General features: G+C 41.8%; 1 protein-coding gene across 12 annotated transcripts in view; it reads right to left on the bottom strand.

The window, feature by feature from the left end:
• The window catches only part of LOC100115246 (trithorax group protein osa), a 411,563-nt gene that overhangs the window by 312,039 nt on the left and 86,865 nt on the right, over positions 1 to 12,659 (bottom strand). The window lies entirely within an intron of this gene.

The following is a 12,659-nucleotide window of genomic DNA, read 5'->3' as shown; positions in this document are numbered from 1 at the left end:
ATAAAAAAGAGTATATTAGTTGTAACGGGGCTCGATTTCGGGGAAAAACTCGGCAATACTTGACTAGATTACAATCCCTCGGTGCGACCGAGAACTCTCTCAACGTCTGTGATTAACCCGCGTTGCAACGCAACTCGATACTAGAGCTGCTTCGCGAACGTCGCGTTCGCACGTGTGCCATTCCTCCGCACTCTTCTGTGTGGAGCCGGCTTCTTAGTTTTGCGTTGCAACGCCCGCGGAGGCGGCGGTATTCGCGATGAGGACGTAAGGAACGGGAGAGAACAACTCGGGGAAATGAAGCTAGTCCCGATTAAAATAAAATAACAAAATAATATATTGTGCGACCAATATTGTTTCTATTCAAATGTGCGACGAGTCACCTTAATGTCGACTCGGCGTGGAGAGTATCTCGCGAAGCATACGCACGCGAACGAGAAGACCGTTACTTGGTGCCGCTGCACCAAGTCGTAAAGCTGTAGCCGCTGCTACTGCTAACGCGGTACAGATGAAAGGCCGGGTGGTCCTTGCTTCTGGTAGCAGGAGTTGGCTTGGACGTCTTCTTCTCGCGATCTCACACACTCTCACTTTCTCGCACGCTATCGGTCGTCGCTCGATTTAGTCAGTCTCACACGCGAGAGCTGATGCGTTCGCTATTATGGCCAGAAGCTATCTGTCCGTCCGACGGACCGTGACTTCTACGCGAGGCCCCAAATCTCGCCTGGCGCTTGCGCAACGTCGCGTTTCAATAATGCGCGAATCTACCCGATTTCGCAACTCGTTAGATAGTATAGGTTCATGTACAAACGAGGATAACACTAATTTGGAAGAATTATTTTCAGTAGAATATTTAAATTCTGTAAAGCCAAATGGTTTACCGTTTCATAATTTGCAACTGAAAGTAGACACTGTGGTAATTCTTTTTCGTAATATTAATTTAAATGATGATCTTTGTAACGGTACTTAATTAATAGTACGGAAATTAATGAATTCTTGTATTCATGCCGAAATAATTAGTGGTTGTAAAGGAGGAAATATTGTTTTAATGCCACGTGTTGATCTAACTTCAAATTTTTAATAATCGTGGAGTATGCTTACCAAATCAAGTTTTTAGCGAAGTCCTTTAAAAGTGCTGCGTATAATTATACCTAGTACTTTCAAGGGTAGTTTAAAAAAAATCAAAGGATTAAGCTCCAAGAAAATGCAACAATTTATAATCATGAAAATAGTAAACAAAAAGTCTATACACTAAAAATGTTGTTTATCAAGAAATCCTATAATACATAATTAAAGTCATACTGAATAGTCTAAATAACAGATATAAGAGGAAACGTTAGGTTTCTTAAATTAAAAATTGTACCTTTAAAAAACTTGTTTGAAAAAAAGAATTAGAATTTGTAATTTTAAAACTTTATTAAGCCCAAAAGTCAATTCCTCCAACTCCCAGAATATTAAAAGGCCCAAATTATATATCCCATCGCAGGGGCCTAAGGTTAATTTATATAAGTCACACGGCAAACCGTAAGCCACTTAATATAATAGTACATTTTGAAAGCTTAAATTTTTAAGACCCAATATTTCTAAGGCCCAAAATTTTCAAGTCTCAAACTTATAAGTCCCATTCTTGGGGACTTAAGTTAACTTATTTAGGCACACGGCACACGGCACATAGCACACCGTTAGCCACTTAATATAATACCTAAACTAAATGTCCAACTCGAGTTTACATCTGTAATCCTTAACCTTTTAATTGTTGAGTTGTGTTATTTTGAGTACCTAAGAAGTTTCAAAGTCCGCAGTGCAATAAGTATCTGATACTTAAAGAAGAAATCCAAATAGGAATGACTAGATTATCTGAAAAAAAATGCACGAAATATCTAGCCTTATTGACATGAATATAGATATGTTATGAAATGTTTTATAAAATTATGCTTATCTGCTGTTAAAGACTTAATCTTGATTGTTTTCTAATACAATGTCGTAGGCGAAGCAACCGTTATTAGAATATAGATCTCCCATTCGAGACTAGCACGTCTTAAACTACAAACGAAGACAAGTAGATTTTATTCCCAGCCACGAAGAGTAGTACCGTTCAAGCTTTTACAGCGAAGACTAGCATTTTCACAATTTTGCCGCAATACTAGCATTTCTTACGGAAAAATTAGCGGTTTTAGGGCCTTATGTTTAAACAATTAATGATATTTATTAACGCCTAAGTGGTAAATAATAACATTCACATGCAAAGAGCCAGCTAGTACAAAAATGATTAAATTACTAGGAGTTTTTCTCATACTACAAAAAGCATTAGTTTGAGCTGCCCTACTGGAAAATCTCAGATAAGATCTTAGGTGAGTTCTCAGGTAAGATCTTACCAGTAATCTCACGCAAAATTCTGATCTAAACTAGCAAAGTGTTCTATGCATGTTAAAATATGCATAAATCAACTCATAAAAAATGGGATGCACCTTATTGGAGTTACCATCTGGATGATATATCGGAAAATAGGTGCATTAAAGTAGTTTTAAGCCGATTTTTTTATTTTTAAGGTGGGGTTTTGGTGTTTTGACTTTTTTCCCCCTTTAGATCTAGTCAGCTAAGATTTTGACCTCATTATGTATATAAAAAAATATGATTTTATGTAAATTTTCAGCCCAATTTATCTAATATTTAGTTGGATAATGCAAATGAAGCAGAATTTTTTATTATAATTTAGCTATATTGCTAAGGTTTCCTGCGCAACCCAATCTCATGATTCCAGAAAATTTGAGTGTAATCTTTAAGCCGATGTGAAAGAATTATAGTGATTAGATTTTCAAATAAATTTTTTTATTTTTGGTGTAAAAGCACCAAGACTGCTTTCCTTGAGGACATAGTGAATGATTGTGCTTTTTATCTGTGGAACTACAATGATATAAAGTTGCCATAATTTGTTTTTGCATGTCCCGTACATTGTTTTTATTGCGAACAATAGCATTCCTATAATATCCAGCAAGCGTGCCAATCACTTTGTTGGTCAGCGCTTCAGTTGACTTTCCACCAAGTGTTATCTCCTTTGCTTTAGCACTTTTTACTATTTCTCTTAAAACTGTATACAAGCGTTTAGCCACATGATTGATGCACTCTTCTTTCGCTAATGGATTCGAATAAATATTAAGTGAGGATAAATGATTGAATGTCTTAGGGTCACCATCAGATAGCATTGTCATATATCTCATTTCACAATCACTCACAGATCTTCGCCATAGAATTTCAGCTATGGCTAACTCCATGGAGTCAGAAGAGCCATCATAATTTTTATTACAATTGCCTGAAGTTTTGTGTGATTTGTACCAAATATCAAACTCTGGAGAGTCAGATCCTAAATCCTTTTCAGTAATCATGCACATGTGGCAATATTTACTAAGCACTTCATAGGCGACAGCAAGACCAACCATAACCAATCATCAATAACGCAACCAAATCCATAAAGAGAGGTGAACCCACGCTTATGCCAAGATCCATCGTACAAAGAAAGAATGTCAATCACTTTTTCAGATAATAAATCTGGATTCAAACTTTTATGAACTTGATGCACAATTTTTCTGCTTTTTTAGCTGTATAGCTTGACATTTCACTGTTTCCATGTGGCGGTAAAAGGACGAAGTGGATATGCAGTGCATAGTTACAGAAGCACAAACATCCTGAAGAGCAACGATTCCTAATCCTACTTTTGTAAAAGGCTGCACTACGATCTCATTGATCACGAAAGAAGAGCTGTTCTTATTAGGATCTGTACGTGAGCTTGAAAATGTATCCACACATACTTCACCACAAACTTGCAAATAAACAATAAATTCACAGCAAAACCATTTCGTATAAATTAATAAATTATAAATTATGTAACAACTTTAGCATATACATATATTTTGTTTACATGTATGGTATATAAGTCCTCCACCGGGGGTTGCCACCTTGTCGAGTGCCCGCTTTTTAGGGCCTGGTGTGGGGGCTCGTCCTGCGAGTCTTCGTGGTCGCTTCGGCTCCGGTTACGGGAGCGTGACTTCCTGAACTCGGGTCGTCCTGGCGTGGCGGCGAAATTGGGCTGATGCGGGATACCGCCTCTCGGGCTCAAGAGTAGCCTCCCTGGCAGGATCCCCGTAAAACGGGTACTGATGTCGGGCCTTTCCCCTGACCGAGGTCGGGCCTCGGGGTTCCCGAGGGCGACCTATGGACTGGCCGGAGGCTAAGGGCAGCCCCCCATTGCGTTCGGGAGGAGGCGCAATGGGTATTTCATCCAACCCCTAATCCCAAGGTGTGAGCCATCGTGCTGAGGAGACTAGTTGGCCGCTGGGGTACTAGTCGGTCGCAATCGATGCCTCGGGGAAACCTGGAGAAATCTCCGAGTATCTAGCCCTACTGCCACTTGCGGGGCTCTGTGGTGGCGGACCTTTACTTCCCTAGCTACTCGTGGGACTTTTTATGGAACCTTACACAAAATTTTAGATGAGGGAGGAAGGGGGAGTGAAGCTGAAGACTACAGGGCGGCACCGCCTAGTCAGCTGGAGGTGGAGCACCCCACCGCGAAACCGGAGGGGAAGAGTGTCAAGAGCAACACTGCCTATAATATTCTGACCCGATGGATTACTGGGGCAGCTAGCACCAGTAGAAACCTGAATAGTGACCCCGCTGGGGTCTCAACTGCTGGGGACTCTTCGCACAACCCAACAGAGGTCGAAGCGGGTGGAAGCTCTGGGGAACCTTCGGGGAACCCGGAGCCGTCTCAGGGTGGGTAGGTCAGCATGGGGGTGGGCCTGCAACAACCGCCGGCAGGGGCGAATACGCGCACTGCTGGTGTTTCCGACACGGATATTGCCGGGGGGCTCACAGAACCCTCAGGCGGATCTAGTAACCGACGGGCTTCGATCTCTGAAGTTGCGACCGAGAATTTCGGGAGCACAACGGAGAAAACAGGCCCAGAGGCGAAAACGGGAGAGGGAGGCGGGGGTTCCTGGAGCAAGGGATGCTACGTGTCCCAGCTCGGGGTCTGTCCCGTCCTCTCTCCCTAAGAACCTGACGAGGAGCTGACGCATCGGCAGTTGGCACTCGTCAGCGAGGCGGTCTAGACAGAGATCGATAAGATCCCAAATGGACCGTGGCCCGAGTTCAATGACTACTTCGTAAAAATGGGGTCCATCGTTGTGGTAGCTAGCAACAGCTTTTCGAGGGACTGGCTGGAGGAAATAATCCCCCGGCTAAGACCTTGGGAGGGCGCAAAGCTCCTCATGGTTGGAATGTCTGAGCTCAAGAAGCCTAGAAGGGCCACTCTCCGCGTGCCTGGAAACAGGCTTGAGCCGGGAGTGGTTCTGAGCCGACTGAGTCTCAGGCATCCGAACCTGTTAATTAGTAGGTGGAGGGTGCTGAGTACCGAAAGCAGGAAGGGGCCAGACTGTGGAAGCTTTCTGGTGCTCAGCATACCTGAAACCTCGGTAAGGCTGCTCCGGCAGCGCAATTTTCAACTGCACTGGGGCCTGGGCCGGATTACCGTCAGGGTTAATGAGGGTCCCCGGGGGCAGCGCGAACAGAGCAACACTGTCCCGTCCTAATCACCATGGCTGGCGACGAGATAGTGTTTACACAAATAAACTTGCATCATAGCAAAGGCGCCTCGGCCGCACTGGTCAGGCGCATGGCTAAGATGCACACAGGCATATGCCTAATACAAGAACCTTGGCTAGTCGCGGGGAGGATCAGGGGTCTGGGGGGTGCTGGTCGGATCTATAGAGACCCCACGTGCAGCGATCCCAGGGCGTGCATACTTGTTAATGGTTTTGATGCTCTGCTGCTGCCGGCTCGGTGCAACAGGGACCTCACGGCAATAAAGATCAAACTCCCTGTAGGAAGGGGCTCTGAGAGGTTGTGGTGGCCTCTGGCTACTTCCCATACGACTCTCAAGAAGAGCCCCCACCAAGGGAGGTACAAGATCTTGTTGAACACTGCAGACAGCGAAGCATTCCTCTTATACTGGGATACGACGCTAATGCTCATCACATAGTTTGGGGCAGTTCGGATACTAACGGCAGGGGCGACGCACTGCTGCAGTATCTGGCAACGACGAGTCTGTGTACTATGAACAGGGGCAGAGAACCTACCTTCTACAATTCGGTTAGAAGTGAGGTGATTGACCTAATTCTGTGTACAGTTGGAATGGAGGGGTGGGTGGGCAGCTGGCGGATATCTAACGAACTTTCACTGTCTGACCACAGATACATCCAATTCGAATGGAAGGAAAGATGCTCGGAAACAAGGGCCTTTAGAAACCCCAGGAAAACAGACTGGGCGTTCTTTAGGGAAAACCTTAGGAACGAGCTTCAATCCTTCAAACCAAGCTTTGGAACAACGGATGAGCTTGATCGCTGGACATTTGAGCTAGGTGAGATAGTAAACATCTCTTTCCAGAGAAGCTGTCGCTGGACCATCCCAAAGGGAACATGGGGTACCCCATGATGGAACCGGGAGCTAGAGGGTCTGCGAGGTGAAACGGGGAGGACCTTTAACAGGGCCAAGAATACTCGCAATAGTGTCGATTGGCGGATTCACAGAGAAGCCCAGAGGCTATATAAAAACCGCATCAACGCAGTGAGAATCAAGGGATGGAGGGACTACTGCGAGGATATCGAGAGATATCCTGACGCGGCCAGACTCCTCCGGATACACGCGAAAAATCCTGAGGTATGGCTTGTAGCAATCAGACTCCCTACAGGAGAATACACAACCTCTGAAGAGGAGTGTTTAAAACTACTTCTGGAAGCCAACTTCCCGGGCTTTCGGCTCTCCCATGAGATGGGGGATGACAGCTCGGGTAGGAATAGGCAGCAGAGGGCGGCATGGGATCTGACGGCGAAGGTCGTCACACCGGAAAAGGTCAAGTGGGCCATAAGAAACTTTCAACCCTTCAAGGCGCCGGGCATCGACGGAATCTACCCGGCATTCCTTCAAGAGAGGCTGGAGGAACTGGTTGGCCCCTTAGTAAAGCTCTTCAGAGCAAGTGTAGCTTTGGCTCATGTACCTGAAATATGGAAAACGGCCAAGGTTGTGTTTATTCCTAAGATAGGGAAGTCAAGTCACACCACCGTCAAGGATTATAGACCTATAAGTCTTAACTCCTTTGTGTTTAAGACACTCGAAAGATTGGTGGATAGATTTATTCAAGACGATATCCTAACCGTGCTTCCTCTTCACCCTAACCAGCATGCGTACAGGGCGGGATTCTCTACAGAGACAGCCTTACACTCGGCGGTTTGGCGCATTGAGGAGCAGCTGGAAAGGGGGGAGGTAATGGTGGGAGTATTTCTAGACATAGAGGGAGATACACATCTATCGAAGCAGTTGTCAAAGAGGCAGGACTACATGGGATGCCTGGACCATTAATAAAATGGCTTCAGGGCATGCTTACACGCAGGACTGATCTCGAGTCTCGGAACCGTAACGGTCTCCGGCAAGGTCTGTAAAAGATGCGCGCAGGGCGGGCTGGTGTCGCCCACCATTTGGAGCCTGGTGGCAAATGGGCTACTGGAAGCGCTGAATAAGTGGGGATCTATGCTCAAGCCTACGCGGACGATTTCCTGATACTGATAAAAGGAAGTGAAATTGGCGCCGCCATGGACGCCATGCAGCTTGCATTAAGGAAAGTGGAGAGATGGTGCTGCTCGACGGGACTTTCGGTTAACCCGGATAAAGTCGAAATGGTGATCTTCTCCCGCAAGTACAAGTTAGATGCCTACTGAGCGCCCAAACTCTCTGGAGTCGCCCTACAGGTAAAGGACTCAGCTAAGTACCACGGCATTGTTCTGGATAAAAAGTTAACCTGGGAGAAGCATCTCACGGCCCAGTGCGATAAATTCCTGGTGACTCTCTGGACATGTCGCAGGGCATTTGGCAGTACATCGGGACTAATCCCCGGATTATACTGTGGTTATACAGGGCCGTCCTGGTAACTCGTCTAGCCTACGCCGCGTTGGTCTGGTGGCCAAGGGCGGAGCTGAGAAACTCAGGGGACAGGTGCTAAGGGGGATATAGGACAGGGGCCTATAGGACCACGCCTACCAAGGCACTTGGAATCCTTGTAAAGGTGGAACCACTCCATCTTACTATCATTGGGATGGCTGCTAAGGCAGCGCACAGACTCAATGCGTACGGACAATGGACACAAGGCACGAGGCACACCCGGCTCCCCCCATCAACGCCTACCCATGTACTGACTGTTTGCCCAAAATTTGCGCAGCTCAGACATCAGTGCTTGGGGGAGCTTTTCCCCACGTATGAAGAGATTAGGGCACTCGACGCGGGAGCCATATTGACCTTCTGGAGAAGGGCAGCCTTACCTGTGTAGGGGATGCCATGATGAAGGGTGGTACAATGGGTTTACAGCCTAAGTGCCAGGGATCTTGGTGGTCCCCCCTTCATAGTAATAATAATAATAATAATAATAATGGTATATAAGTATGTAACAAACATAGACTCGCACAGCAGAAAAATGTGTACCGCAATAACGTTTGTGCCGCCATCTATCGCAGGGTTCACAGACTAGGCCGATTGGATAAAATGATACTTACGTTTCCGTTTTGCATTAAAACTACCTATTCGTCATTTAAAAATCAATATTAAAATTAAATGTGTAGCAATTTATGCACTACAATGCACACATTTAGAATTTGGACACATTTAAAAAAACACCAGAATCCCAACTTAAGCTTTTTAAAAAACCGCTGCTATCTTCATTAACAGTGTGCTTTCGCCAAGAGATACGACGATTAAAAGAATCGTTTTCCGTTATTTAAAGCTTCTTAATAAAAATATTAAAAACTTAACACATACTTATAATAGTATATCCTATTGGAAAATCTTACGTAACATCTCAGGTGAGATCTCATTTGATTTTTGAGATTGAAATTTTTCAATAGGGTTGTTCATGACGGCCATGCTCATAAATTTTAAAATACGTTAGTCGACACACGATGCGAAGATAGCTACTAAACAATTCCTTTTCTTCAGATTTCTTCAATTTTTTAATGTTGCCATGTTTTTTAAACGCGCTTTCTTTTAGTAAATCGGTTCCAAAATTTAATGAATTCTTTTTTAGGTTATACTTAATGAACCTGTGAAGTTTCAGCAAAAAGTACAATTGCATTTAGGAGTTATAATAAAAAATAGTACATTGTGTACCAAGGGCGTAAAGAGGGCTTTTTTTAGGCCGAGTGTGAAGTTTGCAGTACGAGACTAGGCTCGGGCTCACTCGCCTTAACTCGTACTGCAACCTCACGATTCCAAAAAGCTCACTTAACCCTTGGTGCACACCATATTTTTTGTAACGCATGTACTGATTTCCGCGTTTACACACACATGTGTACATAATCATATACAAACACACACACACACACACCCATAAATATACGTATATTTGATGTGAGCGATTGATTATTTTCTCTAAAAAATTTTATCAATGCTTCAACGAACAAAAAAAATTTTTTTAGTGCGCGTTATCTTTGTGAATCGGCTCCAAAATTTAATCAGTTCTTTATTAGATCATACTTGATGAGCCTGTAAAAATTCAGCGAATAATATAGATGCGTTAGGGAGTTATCGTGGTAACCACTTTCGCGCACACACGCGCATATGCACATACACACATACATTTTTCAAAAAACACTTTTTCCCAACACGCGCATGAAATGGACCTTTTCCATGCCTAATAGTAGTGTAGAAAATCGTCAATTCCAAGCGTGTTAGAAAAAGGTTGAGCTCAAGCGGGGAGACAATTATTTTCTCCCCACTTGAGAAGTAGCGGGGAGAAAAAATGAACTCAAGGTTGGGTTAAATTAACCCAAGTTATCTCTGTTAATACCCGTTTTTCAAATCTCTCAAATTTTTTGTGCACGACTTGAAATTCACGATCTCCTATCCAACTTTCACGCATAAAAAATGCCCTTTTCATGTCCTTGTTGGAAAAAAACACGGTGTGCAACACGGGAATAAAAGCTATGTCAGACTCACGCTTGGCATATCTTATTTTCTCCCCTTGTTGCACAATGTACTATTCCTGAGAAATATCTCCTCAGAAACCTCGAAAACATCGAAATCTATCAAAATCTTTAGTATCAAAATTTTTACCATCACAAAGTTTTCTCTTGGAGAAAGTAAAAATCTCACCTCAGGTCTCAGCTGAGACCTTAGGTCAGTTGTGACATTTTAGATGATTTTTTTAAAAACTCTTTGTAGGGGCGAGGGCATAACCTCTAAGTATTTTATCTAAAATGAGAGTATCCAAATAATTATGAAAAGATTTGATCAATTAAATATGAAATTTCTCAGGTGTATAACTAAAATCATGTGAGAATTTCAAAGCATAACACAATATGGTCCGAATAAGTGATGTATAATGTTTACGAAAAGCATAGGGAGATTTAAAGAAACCAGTAGACCTATTAAAAAATGTAATATTTTCATAGCTTTGTTTTTATCATAGTAGAGAAGATTTTTTAATGAAAACCTTTTATTATATAAAAATCTTAAATCTACGCTTTTTTTCACTTGATCAAGAACGGTATTATCAAATCTACGATATTTCCAACACCGTAGCCCCTGGTAGAATTTTCACCCGTCCGGCTGGCCTCGACGCTACGCGATAGCCTGTTCCCTTCGTGTATTTTTTGCGTTGATAACTATGCAAAACTGGTCAGTTTTAGTCATATACATACAGGGGGCTTTGTATGTAGATAAGCTTTTAAGGTTATACAGGATAATAACACTTATTTAATATAAGATGAAAATGATTTATGCATGAAGCTCGTATTTTTATTGATTACTTTTTAATTAATGATACTTAACATTATTTTACATCTTTCAAGGTTGTGATTGGTAACTTGAGTTAGTGAGTAAGTAAATGGAAGCCATATAGTCTTATCAGTCGATGTTCAAATCCATTTATCTTATACCATCTGCATTGTATTAAAACAAGATATCTGAATTTTTGTACGGCTATTTTTAAAATTATTTAGAAATAAGTTACCTTAACAGTTTTTATTTAACTGTCTCCGTTGGAATTTTTAGCTATAGGCCTATGATAAATTTTGGATTTGCCGTGTCAAATTTCATGTTAGAGTTGTTTCAGAGGATCTGCTATCTCTAGCCAGTTGTATTCCTGGTTTCTAGTGTTTTCTTACAGTTAGAAAGTTAGAATAACTTTGCCTCTTTTCCCAATGCAATAATAAGAATTTTCACTTTCAAAAATTCAGAAGAAATTCTCATTCTGATGTCTCGTTTTCAAATTTTCTAGATGCTATTATTCAGAAACTAATGTACGTAAAGATCTGATCTGTTGCATGCACATTTTGTTTACAATAATGAAACAATATTAATGTTAAATTTGTCTCAAGTGATATACTTTTAATTTACATTCCAACACCCATTTAAATACTAGAGTTCATCACTGGCATCGCTCACTAACTTAAGTTACCATCATAACCATCAAGAATCCAAAATAATGTTCAAAATTATTTTGTGATGCACACTGACGGTTAAAACATTGTTAAAAAGTGTAATTTTAGTTTTCCAACTATACCTATCACGTAAATTGAACACATTCTTATTCTTAGGTTAGGAATTTTTTAACTCTGTTTATCATACGAAAAAGCTTTTATTTAATAAATAATGATGATAGTTAATGACTTTCAATAATGATATTTTATATATTCTTAAAAGACAGTAACATTTTTCTCAATAAACAATAACCTAATGATTATTTTTACTTTAAAAATATGCCAGTTTTGCCCAGTTTCAGGGCAGTAAAAGCGCGTAAAATACACGCTTTTACAGGGCAGTTTGTTTGGCGTTTTCTGACCAGTATGTGATTTTTCGCTCAAAACGGGCCAAAAAGTCGGGAACATTTCTACCAGGGAGCTATAATCAGCGTAACTGGATCTATTAGTAATAGTCAGCACTTTACATTTATTGATATTTAACAACAAGTTATTTATTCTACACTAGTTTGCAAAATTATCCAAAGATTAAAATTATCCAAATTATCTAGATGTGAACCCTGAGATACACCTGAAAAGGCTTCAATCTGATTTGAACACGTCTCCTTAATTTTAACACATTGCAATCTCATATTTAAATACAATCGAACCCATTCAAGGAGGAAACCAGAGTTAACACGGAATGAGAAGGCACTTAGCATATCAGTGTAAGGACCGTATTTGGGTCGCTAACTAAATACGAGCTGGGCGAGGTTTAACAAATATGTTAAATTTACGTGGAAGCTAGCTGTTCACTCAAGAGCCTTATGTTACCGAAATATCTTGATCGCCAAGTTGATAGTCATGTCTGCGTCTGAAGTAGCACACGTTAAGCGTCCGAAGTTAAGAGGCACACTTAATACAGACAACAAATGGACTCCTTAATGTTGTGTGGACGATTGTCGTGTTCGCAGTTTTTCTGGCGTGACGAAGTCGTGACCGCAATTATACTTAGACAAATGTTTGTGTTTGTTTCGTAATTGACTAACTCTAACCTTGGTATTGTTATTGTTTGGTCGGTGATTCATTGGGATAATTCAGAGTTTATTATTAATGGTCCAAAGCACTTCACAAATGTATTAATTCAACAGAGTTTGTATTGCTCTATTT

This window comes from Nasonia vitripennis (assembly GCF_009193385.2).
Source record: "Nasonia vitripennis strain AsymCx chromosome 4 unlocalized genomic scaffold, Nvit_psr_1.1 chr4_random0008, whole genome shotgun sequence".
Taxonomy (NCBI): domain Eukaryota; kingdom Metazoa; phylum Arthropoda; class Insecta; order Hymenoptera; family Pteromalidae; genus Nasonia; species Nasonia vitripennis.
Note: the sequence above shows the minus strand (reverse complement) of the source record. Positions and strands in the feature narration are given on the sequence as shown.